We start from the raw sequence: 16,324 nt of genomic DNA, 5'->3' as shown, positions 1-16,324 counted from the left end.
ATACACTCTCGAGTATGGACAGAGTTGGAGTCTTCTAGATGAAGGTTCAAGTCTCCAATTAATAGTATAATGGAGCTGTTAACGCATGCATTTGAAATAAAGTCCATGAACATAGTTTGGCTAATGTTCCAGTTGTTGGGAGACCTGTAAAACAATATGCAGGTTAGGTGGTCACATAGTATGGAATTATAAAGTTTAATTGAAGCAATTTCGATTTGTGGTGGGATAGACTCTGAGATGGGTTCTGCAGAGAAATTAGTTCTATGGATAAATGCTATGCCTCCACCTCTTTTATCTTTCCTAGGCCAATGAGATATCTTATAACCAGGGGGGCATAAGTCAAGTATGATGGGATCTTTTAAATCACGAACCCAGGTTTCTGTGATGAAGAGTAAATCCAGGTTGTCTGACGTGATACAGTCAGTGATGATTTCTGTTTTATTAACTACTGATCTAGCGTTGGTGTATCCAACTTGGACAGGCAAATGTGGGTCAGTCGTCGTAGATGAAGGGCAGATTTTAATAAGTTGTCTCATTTTAGGTGTTTTAGCTTTAGATGAATTGAAGAGACAATGTAGAACTCTGGAACGAAAATGGCAGAAAACTCAAAGTGAGTCTGATAAGTTATTTTGGAGGAAATGTATAGGAATATAAAAACCAAAGAAATTAAAACCACACTTTAGTTCACTTATTGGCTCAAATCAAATAGATTCTAAAAAATATTAATTAGTAAATAAACTATTAACTCCATCGTAACATTTAGTAGCAAATAATTTGACTATCAACAGATGAATTGGCTTATTTTTTAAAACAGAAATTTGAGAAAATTAGGCTTTAAAATAAAATAAAAAAAAAGGATGACCATTATGAACCTGAATTTTTAGACTATAGTGATAGTCTGTAGGAGGGGACTATAGATGAGAGGAATTGGAGTATATTTAAAATTCCTGAATTCACCTTATTTGGGTCATTTAAGAGAAACTATTCCTCATCAAATTGTGCTCAGATTACTGTCCTAATTCATTATTACACTTCAGCTCTCCACACTTTTAATTATGCTTGTGGTTGCATTACAGCTATTTTTCATTCTGGTCATTTTCCCATTGAGGCAGGAAACATTCTCCTCACTCCTGTACCAAAGAATGCAAAATTAAGTCCAGTGGAGGTTTCAAACTATTGACCCATAGCATCTATTCCATTTCTTACTAAGGTTATGGAGGGAATAGTGGTAAGGTAGCTGACAGATTACATTGAATTTCATAATATGCTTCCCCCTCCACTATCAGGATTCAGAAAATACTTTAGTACTGAAACACTAACGTCCTTAACATTCAGAGACCAGGAGAGAAATTAGTATGGGCCATAGTGTCTTCATTATGCAGTTTTGATATGTTTGCTGCATTTGACCTTGTAGATCATATTGAATTTATTAACACATTTTGGCATTGCTGGTCCTGTATGTGACTGGTTTGCAGGTTTCTTAAAGAAAAGATCATATCAAGTTAAAGGAAATTTGAATCCCTCTTTTGAATGTGTTCCACAAGGGTTCCCCCCCCCCCCCCCCCCCCCCCCCCCCCGTCTACCATAATTTTTAATCTCTTGATGGCCCAATTAGCTATTTGATTACTGTTCGCAGGGTATAACACATATATATACAGATGATGTGACTATTATTATACCTTTTGATACATCATTATACCTTATATTCCAGATATTAGAGGAAGGTATTAATATTATTTCTAGTTGAGTAAATGCTTTTAAATTGGAATTAAACAATGATAAAACTAAATTCTTAGTATTAGGGAATTCTCAAAAAGCTTTCAAGGTACTCTTTTTCAACTGGAAAAACAGTTATAAGATACTGGGAGTTATTTTTTTATGAGAATTTAAAATTTGAACCTCACCCTGAAGAAATTAAGAAGAATTAGATATTTCTTTGATTAGTCATCTTGCAGGTTATTGGTGCAATCTCTTGTTTTATTACACTTGGATTACTGTAATGTTCTGTTTATAGGGATTCCCCACATGTCTTAATATTAGCCTGCTTGTCCTTGGAGAAAGCAAAGATACTTATCTGTAGCAGGTATTCTCCAAGGACAGCAGGCCATATATTCTCACATGTGGGTAACGCAGTCCTGCGCTGCCCAGTCCGGAGCTTGTAACAAGCTTTTAAAAACAGAGTCTTCTGGAGCACGAGCAGCGTTCCACTGTGCATAACTACTATTTACTATTTAACATTTCTAAAGCGCTACCAGGGTTGCGCAGCGCTGTACAATTAACAACTGGTTGAGTACATAAGTAATACCACACTGGGAAAAGACCATCGAGCCCAGCATCCTGTCCACGACAGCGGCCAATCCAGGCCAAGGGCACCTGGCAAGCTTCCCAAACATACAAACATTCTATACTATTAGATTGTAAGCTCTTTGAGCAGGGACTGTCTCTCTTTGTTAAATTGTACAGCGCTGCGTAACCCTAGTAGCGCTCTAGAAATGTTAAGTAGTAGTAGTAGTATACATGTTATTCCTGGAATTGTGGATTTTTCCCAAGGCCATTTAGTAGTGGTTTATGGACGTCATTTAGCAAACCGTCTAACCCCTTTTTAAACTCTGCCAAGCTAACCGCCTTCATCACATTCTCTGGCAACGAATTCCAGAGTTTAATTATGCGTTGGGTGAAGAAACATTTTCTCCGATTTGTTTTAAATTTACTACACTGTAGTTTCATTGCATGCCCCCTAGTCCTAGTATTTTTGGAAAGCATGAACAGACGCTTCACATCCACCTGTTCCACTCCACTCATTATTTTATATACTTCTATCATGTCTCCCCTCAGCTGTCTCTTCTCCAAGCTGAAAAGCCCTAGCCTCCTTAGTCTTTCTTCATAGGGAAGTCGTCCCATCCCCGCTATCATTTTAGTCGCCCTTTCCTGCACCTTTTCCAATTCTACTATATCTTTTGTGAGATGCGGCGACCAGAATTGAACACAATACTCAAGGTGCGGTCGCACCATGGAGCGATACAACGGCATTATAACATTCTCACACCTGTTTTCCATACCTTTCCTAATAATACCCAACATTCTATTTGCTTTCTGAGCCGCAGCAGCACACTGAGCAGAAGGTTTCAGTGTATTATCGACGACACCCAGATCCCTTTCTTGGTCCGTAACTCCTAACGTGGAACCTTGCATGACGTAGCTATAATTTGGGTTCTTTTTTCCCACATGCATTACCTTGCACTTGCTCACATTAAACGTCATCTGCCATTTAGCTGCCCAGTCTTCCAGTCTCGTAAGGTCCTTCTGTAATTTTTCACAATCCTGTCGTGAGTTAACGACTTTGAATAACTTTGTGTCATCAGCAAATTTAATTACCTCGCTAGTTACTCCCATCTCTAAACCATTTTTCCTTGTCATCAAGCAGATGAAGCCATTACTTATGGGTTGTGTCCATCAACCAGCAGGGGGAGATAGAGAGCACTCAACTTTTCACAGTGCCTCATGGCCAGCCAGCTCCACTGCCTCTTCAGTATTCTCTATCTCCCCAGGAAGGGTGGCTGCAGCTTCTTCGAGCTCCATCAAAAATCTGCCTGGGGGTGGCTCCTGGCTTGCCAGTTGTTAGCCGGGGTGTTAGAGGCTATAGCAGCTTCACTTTGAAGGCACATAGGTTAGCCCTTTCCCTGCCTTACCCATGCCCCCATGGATGTGGACATATTAGCTTGATTTTCCCTGTCCTTTCCCACTCAGTGAATGTAGGCACATTGGTTCGCCTTTTGTAAATTTTAAAGGCCCTCTTTGCGCCCTAGGAATACCCTTCTCCAGGGACAAAGGGTCTGCGCTTCCACTATGTGTTGGGCCGCCTGCCTAAATCCTTTTGATATTCCATCCCAGTGATATCTCTGTTGTGTAGATACCAGAAGGCGTAAGTCTAGGATACTGTCCATGACCTTGGCCTTCTGTCTATCAGGATCTAAGTGAATTCTTGGTCATCTATGTAACTACATGAATTCTATTAAAATGCAACAGTAATTTATATACACATTGAGTATTAATTGTGTGTATGGCTTAGTTTGTAGTATCAATGAAAGGTGAAGAATACTTGAAAATAAAGACAGATATAGATTTCAGAGAGAAGGCTTTATTCTTACCAAGTTGTTCAATTAAGTACAGACATCAAACAGATTCTGGTTTCAATCGCATAGGGCTCCGCTGTCCGAGAAAAGCGTTGGGGAGGACTCCAACTCTCTCTCAAAATCTTATCTCTTTTATAGCCCCAAGTCCCAATACAAGTCTATTGTGAGGTACCTTTTTTTTCTAATATTTCTCAATTTCTGAGATCATACTTTTGTATCCGGCCAGATGCGCATCTGTACCATCTGTCTTTCCGTTCTAGCTATTTCAAGAGATTGCCCCATATCCGTCAAAGTCAACATGTTTTTGGAACATTTTGTTTTTCTCGTTTACCAAAATATCTTTATCAGTTTCACATCTTCCTTTTGTAATACCTTTCATAACATCTTATGATCTGTGTGCCATCTGATGGAAAATAAGTCCCACTTTAAAAAACCTAATTTTATTCCTTTTATCCATTATTCTTTCATTATAGGTGCTATATTCAATTAGAAAGTTGTACCTGGTTGTGTTAAGACCCATTGTTCAGACCTGCTTTTTGCAGATTCTCAAATATGACATCATTAGCTTGTTACTTGGCCTAGTCAATACTTTTTCAGTTGCTTTAGGCTGTGTAGCTTAGCCCACCACTATTCCAGTGGTAGGTCTGAAGCTAGGCCACATATTAACATTCCCCTCTTCACCCTATCCCATAGGGTGACACCAGGGTTAATACACCATGGTACCATCCATTCCAGAAGGTATCCTATCAGGCCATCAAATTTTCTGAGTCTTACGATTAACTGGTACAGTCTAATTTGTTTTTGGTTTGAAATTACCATCTTGGCACCACTTCAATTATTTCAATCCTTCTTATCTATATCTGTGGTTATACAAAAACTTATAATTACTATAATAATATTTTTAATTCTACCCTTTAATATGCAGGTTCTAACTTATTCTTACCTATGTGAGTATATATATTGTTATCAATCATAAATTCTTTGGTTATATACTGATTATATCTTGAGTATACATTTGCATAGATTTGCATAGGTTATGTAAACATTTTGCTCATGTATCACTTCATCTTATAAAGCTTTATATGGTTATATTGTATCCCTGTGTGCCATTACCTGATTATACAGTTGCAGACATCTCTCTAGTGTCTCTAGCATTTGCATAGCGATTGGTCCTTCTCAGAGGGAGATAGTCCAATGTGTTATCTCCTGTGGTGTTGGGAAGGAGATTTTCGTACAGGACATATTGTCCTGCTGTTGTCTTTTTCATTATTGCAGTTTCAATTAAGCGTTCTACTAAGCCTCTAGCACAAGGGATTATGCAACATCCTACTAATACAAAAATTGCTACCACTATAATTATAGTAGTGGCTGCTGAAATGATAAATGTCTTCCATTTACCAAAAGCTCTATCCATCCAACCAGTCCAGGATGTGTCAACACCAGAGTTCTCTGCCAATTCTTGTGACAGTGAGGTTAAGCCTTCCAAAGCTCTGGTGATTGATCCATCTGGAGCAGTATTGTTGGGGATAAAGGTGCAACACTGTGTACCTATTTTCCGGCACACTCCGCCATCTGATGCCAAAATCTGGTCAAGAACTAATCTATTTTCCAACGTCATCCTGCTGGTGGCGTCTAATTGTGTTGCAATTCCTTGAACTGCATCTCTAGTGTAGTTCACAAATCTCTGCTGGTTGTAATATATATAGTTGATCCAGTCTAAATTCTTATTTATAGTAGCCCACCAAAAGAAAGCTGATTCGAATCCTGCAGCTATTTGGTTTCTGGCTTTGAACTCATCAGGAACCCCTCTTGGAACTCCAATTGCATCTATATAGACCCGATCATCAAAAGATCCAGGCATTGCATTTCTCTTCACTCGTGAGGAAGAGCTGCTATGAGGAGGGAGCAAAGATGCTATTACAATTGGAATTACCAATTTGACTAAGGCACATCTGCCTGTCCAACTCCTGTGGAGTGTATGGTAGATAGTGTGGGTTCCACAGTACCACCATATGTCTGCTCTAGCTTGTGAAAAGTCTGTGAGATTTAGATTTCGCAGGGTCCCTTTTTCTAGGGTTGTGTTACAATTGGTCAAATTTCCTAGAAACCGTGTATTTTTCACCCCATATCGTTCCAGACATGTATGATATCTGGTAGCAGGATCTGGAATCCTGAATGCAGGTGGAACCCTCAGCCGAGGGGGTAAGTAGGGGTGGTGCTCGTTAAGATGTTGACAAGTCTGGTTATATCATCTTTCATTTGTAATAACTCTAACATACACCAAAAACCATCTGGATCATTGTTCAGATCTAAAGGAAAGGGAACTACTGTTGGTTCTGCTCTTGCATGGGAACAAAAATAACAATTAGAGACATTCAAACTCTTTGTAGTATAATGCGCCCATTCAAGCCACAGGTTTGTTTCTCCAAATCCTGTTTCTAGTGCCACTAAATCTTTAGAATTATTAATTGGCACGATCTGGTAAGGAATCTTTACTTCTGGGATCTTTGTTGGCATCAAAGGATTCTTTTCTGGTTGTGTTGGGGGTGGAACAATCTTAAATTTGCCAATGGGGTCTCTACCTGTGGCATCAATTCCTAAGGAATAAGTTCTGTAAGTAACAGCCGTTACTCCTCTGAAAGTGATAGCCACTTGATTACATTTGGTCATTGGACAGAGGCCAGTCACTCGCAATTTCATAATGGAAATGCTCTTTTTGAGATCTGGAATCTCACTACCTGAGTATGGAACCCATGAACCTGTGTACCACCATACTTGTGCCCAACTTCCGCAATTGGAGAAGGGACACAGGTATACCTCAAAGGCTGACAAATATTGCTGTACAGGATGTTCCCCACACATTGTGTAAGCACACACATCAAGGGTGATTGTGGTCGTGTCCTCAGTTGTGGGTAATGTTATTTCAGGGGTGGTAATAAACTGTTGCAGAAAACTTTCTAGATGCTTTGTTCCTTGTACCATAGGCATGGTGAGCACACACAACAGAAGGGCTAGGCACTTCATGTTGGTAGTTTTCATGGTTAAATGTAAGATCTGGACTGTACCAAAGGCAATTGGCGGTTAATGAAAATGAGTAACAAAATTAATGCTAGGGTCTTAACCAGAGCTGCAATTGCTATAATTAATATTCCTACGTATACCAATGCTTGATATATCATTAGGAAGAATTTGGGTAGGGTGGGTAAATTCTAATAGCTCCTCTTTCAGTAGGGTCGGGGATTTCGAAAAGGCTATATACTTCCAAAGGTCTCAATCCAACCTCTCTAATGAACAGGAAGGGTATCCAGTCAGTGCCCAGTACAGCGTATGTGATTAACCAAAAATCTACAACGTCACCAGTTTCTGGTCTTATTAGGAGATCGTCGGTTTGTTCAACTTGTAAACCTAAGGTTCCTCCAAACAGTACCAGAGTGTGTGTGACCGTTCGACTAGGACCTAGTGTCCAACTCTCGAATAAGGGTTCACACAATGTTTGAAATCGTGTGAAGGGGTCCCAATTGGGATCGTCTTCTGGAGCTGGGTCCCAATGGGGATGTATTAATTCTCTTGGATCAAAAAGGTACTCTGGGGGTTCAGGGATTAACTGTTCACCTAAATTGAAAGGCGACGGTGGGGGAGAATCAGGTGGAGAAGGCTGGTTATCTGGTCTGTTGTGGGACATATATTGATAGCTACTTTGGGATGTTGAGCTATCTGGGAGGACGAGTAGCTGGGACGGTGATATTTGGAGTGGCTAAGGTAGTATTCGTGGAAGGAGGAACGTCACTAGTAGGAACCAGAGGATAAGGAGGAGGGGTGGGTCGTGATTCAAGCAAGGTAATATTATCCCCAAAAGCAGTTGTAAGATTGGGGACAATATGGACCGAGCTACTGATATTATTGGGAACACTTGTAGAATGCAAAACAGGAGAATTAGTGAGGACAGGAGTAGTCACAGAGTTTTCAATAGGCACTGTAGGGTTGCCAGTTGAAAAGTCTGTTGCGGCAGATGTGTCTGCCCAGGGGGTGGGAATACTGGTGGCAAGGGGACTGATCTTTTTGATCGTTTGGAGGGATCTGTGTCCAAACAGGCGTGTGAATGTGGTGTTCTGTTGGGGCTCTGTGTAGGCTGCTGTAGTAGGTGGAGGAGCAGGAGCAGTTGCAAGTACAGAAGTAGTTGCAAGTACTGCTGGGGTAGTTGCAAGTACCGAAGTAGTCGCAAGTACCGCTGGGGTAGTTGCAAGTACCGAAGTAGTTGCAAGTACCGTGGCGTTTCCAACGGGCAAAGTAACGTTGCCAGTGGGAAAGGCAGTGAGTGTGGTCCAAAGATCAAAGAGGTTACTGTCAGCAGTATAGGTAAACAAGGTAGTGAGAAACAAAACCAAACCTATACAAAGTAGGATCATGCACACAAGTCCAACAGCAAACAGTCGAGCAGATGGAAAGCAGAAGAAGAGGGTGTACTGATGTAACACCGTAACTGCTGCTGAAACAACACTTGCCACGGTGCTGTTTGCGTCCGTGTCGTCAGGAATGGTGTCGTCTTCCAGATAAGGTTCGTCAAAGTCGTTGGACCAATGGGTATTGGTTTCAGATAACTGCTCAGAGTCACACTTATCAACAGGGTAAAGTCCAGTGTTCTGTGGGTCTGGTTCCTTGATATCATCAAGGGCAGCAAGGTTCTCAGCAGTTGGTTCCCTGCGGAGAACTTTACCAGCGGGGGAGGGTGGTGGTATTAAAACTTTCACAGGAGTGGTTGGGAAAGGTGGTATTGGAATAGGAACTTTATGTAGAGAAATAGTCTGTAAGGGAATGAGCTCTTCTGGAGTGAACAGCGGCGGAACTTGCTGTGGCATTTATCTGGCTTGATTCGGGAAGTACAAATGTAGAATGTCGAGCAGCTCACTGATGTTGCTGTGCAAATTCTGTACTGTTGAAACCACAACAGACTCTTGTTCTTCCAGATTTAACTCTCCTGCTAAGTTGCGGACTTGCGTGAGATCTTCTGCAAGGTTACGGATTCGGATGAGACGGATGTGAAGATCAACGTAGGGAAGTGGGAAGGCTGGAACAGTGGGAGGTGGAGGTGAGGATGGCAACTCAAAAGCTGGTTCAAATACAGGTGGTTGTTCAGATGGTGACTCTGGAGATTCTGCGATGGTTTGGATGACGATGTCAGCCAGATCAAGGAGGTGCGATTCAGGAGATGGATGGTCTAAGTTGATTAAGTGGCTAAGTCTTTGGTCGAGTTGATCAAGATGGTTTAAGAGTGTTGGATGTGGGGTCGGTGGTCTTGGGCTCAGTGGCGGTGGAGATGGGGTTCGTGGTGGGACAGGTCTCTCCAGTGGCTGCTGTACTGGAAACATCAATGGAAACATCCAGGAGGCCTGATTCGGTATCCGGGTAGGCTCGTATATCTTTCAGATGGACCCAGGATGTGTGGTCCTCAAGCTTAGCAGCTGTTGCTGACAGAGCTTCTATCTTGAAGGGGCCAACGTAGATGGGATCTCGCCAGGTTTTGTGCGTGTAATAACGCCGATGCACTAGATCGCCCACTTTGTAAGGGGGGGATCTATTGGCATCACAATCCCCTCTTCTGTCCGAAATGGCCTGTGGAATTGAGGACAGAGAACTTACAATAGTCTGCAAGATATCCCAATATACTGAGTATTGATCGGGCACTTGAGTGTCTGGATTGCCAGGTAGAAGTCGCATTGGGCGACCTGTACATAATTGGAAAGGCGTCAGTTTAAGGGAAGAGGATGGAGTGGCACGAAGTGATAAGAGTGCCAGTGGGAAGGCATCAAGCCAATTCTTTATCCCATTTGCCATAAGCTGACGCATTTTGGTTTTGAGCAATCCATTGTATCTTTCTACCAAACCATTACTGGTGGGTTTGTAGACACAGACAGTTCTGTGAGTAATGCCAAGTGCTGGAAGGAGATTCTGCAGCAGTTCATTTACAAAGTGTGTACCATTATCTGTGGTTATTTTGCCAGGAATACCAAATCGAGGAATAATTTCATTGCACAGTGATTGTGCCATAGTTTGTGCGGTTTCTCTAGAGCAAGGGAAAGCTTCCACCCACCTAGAGAAAGCGTCCACGCAGACAAGCAGATACCGTTTACCACGAACAGGTGTCAGCATATCTGTGAAATCAATATACCAATGTTGGCCAGGTCCCTGGACAACAGGTAAATGACCTGAAGGAATGACAGGTCCTCGTTTAGGTGTATACAGAAAACATTTGTAACAATTATGAACCACAGTGTGACACATGGGCATCATTTGGGGAGCCCATAATTTGGAAGACAGTTGATCATACAATGTATTAGCATTCAAATGCAAAGGATAATGGAGGGCATGCAGGAGGAGAGAGAAAACATGCTGTGAAACACATAATTGACCGTTGGGATGGGTCCAAATACCATTAGGATTAAGAAAACAGCCTGCTTGCTTCCACAAGGTGATTTCTGCTTGTGTAAGTGAGGACGTGAGGGTAGAAGAGAAGTCAGAAGTTAGGGATTCAGAGGTTACAGGAGGAGTAGGCTCGTTCAGAGGACACTGCGGTACTGGAGATAAGGGAGGTGTAATGATGGGAGGAGTATGAAAAAGGGGAGGGGTACTTGGAGAGGAGGAATCAGATTGTGTGGAATCGGAAGGAGTTGAAGGAGGCGTGTCAAGAAGTGGTGCTTCGGACACAATGACCGGAAGTGCCGCATCGGCAGCGGTTCCGGAAGGAGGACTGGAAAGGGAAGTGACCTCACGGGCTAGTTCATCAGCAGCATGGTTGCCGTTGATGGCGAAAGAAAAGACTGTCTCCTGATGTGCCTTTATCCAGGAGATACTGGTGCGGAGGCCTTTTTGATGACGCTGCTGCAGCGCGTCAAAAAGAGCAATCCACAACGGTAAGTGACTTAGGGGTTGTCCAGTTGAGGAAATCATACCCCTCTGGTTCCATTTGCGAACATGGGAGTGCAAGGAAGCAAAAACATAGTCTGAGTCGGTGACAATGCTCAAATCTGAGTGTAGTGCTTTGAATAGCAGAACGTACAAAACAGCAGCAAGTTCTGCAGTTTGGGCTGTGAATGCCTCTGGCAGTCTAAATTGTACAGGGTCGAGTATATGTTCTTTGGGTGTGTAGCGTAGGGCGGCAAAACCAGCTACCCCGTTTTGCTGAGAACCATCTGTAAACCAAACCTCGCCACTCTGCAAGATTTCAGAATGTACATGGAGAGATTCGGGTACAGATAATTGGGTAGTGCACTCATGGGGAAAGATAGCATTCTGTGCTGTCTCTGTTACGGTGAGCAATGGATCCAAACGTTGAAGGTCAGTTAAAGTTAATGGGTGAATGGAGTGCACTACACTAAACAAAAGTACTTGATACTTTTGCAAACGGCAGACAGTCATGTGACTGATCTGTTTGTCCAATAGATATTTAACATCATGGGACGTGTGGAGAATCACCGGAAGGTGAGGAATGTAGCTGTATAGTTTGGTAACAGCAGTACTGGCGGCAACAAGACCTTTCTCACAAGTTGCAAAAGCTCTTTCAACGGGTGAAAAAGTTCCTGAAAGGTAACCACATGCAAGATCATCATGTTCTTGTGTGATTAGACAGGACCAAGTATCCTCAGTATGCACAACCCAAAGGTGCACATCCTGAGAAACATCAATGGTTGCCAATGGTGAGGAAAGCATAACATCCTTCACAAGGGCCATAAGATCAGTTGTTTCCTGAGCTGTAAAGTGTAAGGGTTCATGTTTTACTTTCTGTTTACCTTGTAGTTTCATGTAAAATGGCTGAGTCCGGGCGGAATAATTGGGTATCCAAAGGCGACAGAAGTTTAGCATGCCAAGGACACCTCTGAGATCAGAAACTATTGTGGGCATACGCAAAGAAGAAACGTGTTGTAGGGTATCAAGACCTAGGCCCTTCTGACGGGGGCCAATGTGATGGCCAAGGAAGGTAACATGTGTCTGAGCAACTTTTAATTTCTTTCTGTTAACTTTGTAGCCCTTCGTAGCAAGAAAGCCTAGAAAGTCACAGGTGACTTGAACACAAGTGTCAAAGTCAGGGCATGTAATAAGCATGTCATCCACATACTGAACAATAGAAGTATGTGGTGGGAGAACATACCTATCACGTTTAAATTCCTGTATGTGTTCTGCTAGAGTTTGGGAAAAGATGGTAGGACTGTCTGTGAATCCCTGGGGAAGGCGAGTCCACTGATATGTTGTGTTATTGAATTGGAAGGCCGTTAGCGGACGGCTTACAGGGTCGAGAGCGATGGAAAAGAAGGCGTTGGATAAATCAATAGTGGAATGGTATGTCTGCAAGGAGATGCTATTGAGGAGAGTAGTCGGGTTTTCCACATTTGGGAATGGGTGAGGTCATTTAGCGCTCGTAAGTCCTGCACTATACGGAAGGTTCCAGGATCCTTCTTTGGGACAGGGAACAATGGAGTGTTGTATGGTGAATTACATTTTTCAATAATACCCTGCTGTAACAAGGAATCAATTTGTTCCTGAGCTCCAGCAATAACTTCAGGTTTTAGTGGATATTGGGCGATTTTGGGGCCTTTACAGCCAGGTAAGAGCTGGATACGATGGGGAGGACCTGTTACTTGACCATAGGGCTTATCAGGTGTGGCCCAAAGGAAACCTGGTAGGTCATTCAGTGCAATCTCTATTTGTTTCTCAACCATAGAGGTGACAGCCATCATGAGTGAAGTGCTTTCATTAGGGGAAGGATCAAAATGAATTTCAAAATGAAACAATGTCAACAGATCTCTTCCGAGTAAATTGACAGGACATAGTGGAGCATACAAAAAAGGAGCCGAAAGTTGTAGATCGGCATATTTAGTGGGCAGGGGTTCAAGCAGTGGTGTGTCCGTTGGGACTCCATCAAATCCAGTGGTGGTAATGTTGTCTGGAGAAATTTTGAGAAACTTCTGCAGTTTGTGCGGAACATGGGCAAGCACAGAGCGAGAAGCGCCTGTGTCAATTAAAAAGGGGACGGGAACATCACAGATTAGCAAGGTGATCATAGGATCGTCCAATCCTGCTGTAGTGTGGACCACGCCTAGTCACTGTGGGCGGCGTTGATCCGGGTTCCATAATGGGAATGACTGTCGTTCTGGAGGGTTTTGGCGTAGCTGACTTCTGGGCATGGATGGATTATCCGAGTCAGGGGGTAATTTTACATAACCCTGATCGTATAATTCCTGACAAATTCCCCACTCATCTGAGCCTCCGGAGTTCTTATTACCTCTGCTTTCCTCACAGCGTTTAAAAAAAAATGGAACAGAGGTTTTCCTTTGATTCTTCTATGGGACCGGAGCTGTGATACTCGGTCCGGTGAGGTAAGAGCGTTTTCTAACTCCTCCGGGGTGGGCCCACGATTGGGGCATTTTTGGCGCGAAACCGCCATTTTGAATTTTCCCGTCGTTTTCTGCAATGACTGCAGAGAATGTAAAGTGCTGTTCCCGGTGTGGCAAGTGCAAATCAGCAGCGGGGCTCTGTAAATCGTGCTGTACAGGTGTAAGAGCCGGCCCGAGCATGGCAAGCGATGATTCTTCCCCGCTCAGAGCTGGCAGCGGACGCAATTTTGAATTCTCTGCATGGGGGGTGGGGACCTCGAATTGAGGCTATTCAGGGAGCGGCTAGCCCCGGACGGGATCTGGGTGCCCAGGGCGAGTTTTTCTCCCCTGATTTTGTGTTATTATTGCATAAAGCATACATGCTGAAAAGAGCTGTCCCTCAAGGGTCGTCTGAGGCCCCTTCTATTGTCGTCCCCCCCCCCCCCCCCCCCGGTGGATTCTGGCCTGGGACTGCCCGCTGAGGCTATTTTCCCTGATAATTAGCATAAAGAAAAGCATAGAAGGGCTAATTCCCCTTCAGATTGTGGTGCACCTCCTTCCTTCTCCCCCCCCCCCCCCCCCCCCCCCCCCCCCCCCCCCCCCCCCCCCCCCGTGGTCGGGCTGTGAGGATTCGGAGAGTTCTGGCAGGCCTTCGTGGTCTGAGGAGACAGAGTCAGGTGCAGAATTACCACATGATCCCGATGATCCCTCCGCGGTGAGGATTTTCCACCGTGATGAGCTGCCAGCGCTTATTTCAGATGCCCTACAGGTCCTTTCTATTGAAGAGCCTGACAGTGGCACGGCCTCCTCTGTGAATCCTAGAATGGCTAGTACCAAAAAACCTGCTCGAGCCTTTCCTTTGCATGACTCCATCCAAGAGCTTATTTCCGCTCAGTGGGCTGACCCCGAGGGACCTTTGAAAGTTTCCAGGGCTATGGGGCAATTATACCCTCTGCGTGAGGAGCATTTGGCTCGCTTTGCAAGGCCTAAAGTAGATGCCCTAGTCACTGCGGTGACAAAGAGAACTACCCTCCCTGTGGAAGGAGGAGTTGCCCTTAAGGATATACAAGACCGTAGGCTGGAAGCAGCACTTAAACGGTCCTTTGAAATTGCAGGTCTTACTGTTCGGGCTTCTGCATACAGTTGTTATGCTGCTAGAGCCTGCCTGGCTTGGTTGCAACAGGCAGTGGAACAGCCCGGAGATGGAGCGGAGCCCTTCTCGGATGTGGCTCCGCGGCTGGAGTCGGCCTTGTCCTTTTTGGATGATGCCCTTTATGATATTGTCAGGCCTTCGGCTAAACAAATGGCAGTAGCAGTGGCGGCTCGCCGTCTTATTTGGCTATGACATTGGGCAGCGGACATGGCCTCTAAGCAAAGGTTGGTGAAGTTGCCCTTTCAAGGCCTTCTCCTATTTGGTGAGGAGTTGGGAAAAAAAAATTGTTAAAGGCCTGGGAGATCCTAAACCCCAACGCTTGCCCGAAGATAGGCCGAGGCCTTCCTCCAAGGGCCAGGTGGTCCACTCCTCTTATAGACCTCGCTTCTGTGAAGCTAGAAGGTACCGCCCGGGGCGTTCTGCTGGGTTCACTTCTCGTGCCCGTTTTTCAGCAGAGGAACTCCTTTCGCTCGGACAAGCGTTCCGCAGCCACCGGCTCTAGGCCTGGAGTTCAGGGGCGACCCTCTCAATGATGGTGCGCCGGCCCCCTCCTCGCTTCCTGTCATCGGAGGACGTCTTTCCCTCTTTGCCGAGGAGTCGGACAATATTTCCTCAGATCAGTGGGTTCTGGACCTGATCAGAGATGGCTACAGAATAGAATTCAACGTCCCAGTAAGAGACGTGTTTGTGGAGTCCCGATGCGGTTCTGCCGCCAAACAGGCGGTGGTAGAGGAGACTTTGCAAGGTCTGATTCAGTTAGGGGCCGTGTCCCCGGTACCTCCCGCCGAACACGGCTACGGCCGATACTCCATCTACTTTGTGGTGCCGCGAAAAGGTGGGTCTTTTCACCCTATTCTGGACTTAAAAGAATTAAACAAGTCCCTGAGAGTGCGGCATTTCCACATGGAAACCCTGCGCTCCGTCATTGCTGCGGTACAGCCAGGAGAGTTTCTCACGTCTCTAGACCTGAAAGAAGCTTACTTGCACATACCAATTTGGCCCCCGCACCAGAAGTTTCTGAGGTTTGCGGTGTTGGGAAAACATTTCCAGTTCCGGGCCTTGCCTTTTGGCCTCGCCACAGCTCCCCGAACCTTTTCGAAGGTAATGGTAGTAGTAGCTGCTTTGCTCAGGCGAGAAGGTATCAGGGTTCACCCGTACCTAGACGACTGGCTCATCAGAGCAGACTCTGTAACAGAGAGCTATCAAGCTACAGCCACAGCGGTCTCAGTACTTCAATCTCTAGGCTGGGTCGTCAATATGGCCAAAAGTCACCTGACCCCCTCGCAATCTCTAGAATATTTGGGGGCCAGGTTCGACACAGACTCGGGCTATGTATACCTACCCGAGCTAAGGCGGTGCAAGCTTCAGAATCAGGTCCGTCTGCTCCTGAGGATGCCCCGCCCGTGAGCTTGGGACATTGTCCAGCTGCTGGGATCGATGACAGCCACATTGGAAGTGGTGCCCTGGGCGAGAGCGCACCTGAGACCTCTACATTATTCCCTACTTCAAAGATGGTCTCCAGTTTCTCAGGATTATCAATGCAGACTTTCTTGGCTCCCTGCGGCCCGACTCAGCATGGAGTGGTGGCTCTCAGACAGCATGCTGCGGCGAGGAATGCCGCTGGCGCTCCCCAATTGGTGTCTAGTAGTGACAGATGCCAGCCTGAAGGGCTG

Source organism: Microcaecilia unicolor, chromosome 6, assembly GCF_901765095.1.
Source record: "Microcaecilia unicolor chromosome 6, aMicUni1.1, whole genome shotgun sequence".
Classification (NCBI taxonomy): Eukaryota; Metazoa; Chordata; class Amphibia; order Gymnophiona; family Siphonopidae; genus Microcaecilia; species Microcaecilia unicolor.
This window is presented reverse-complemented; position numbering follows the sequence as displayed.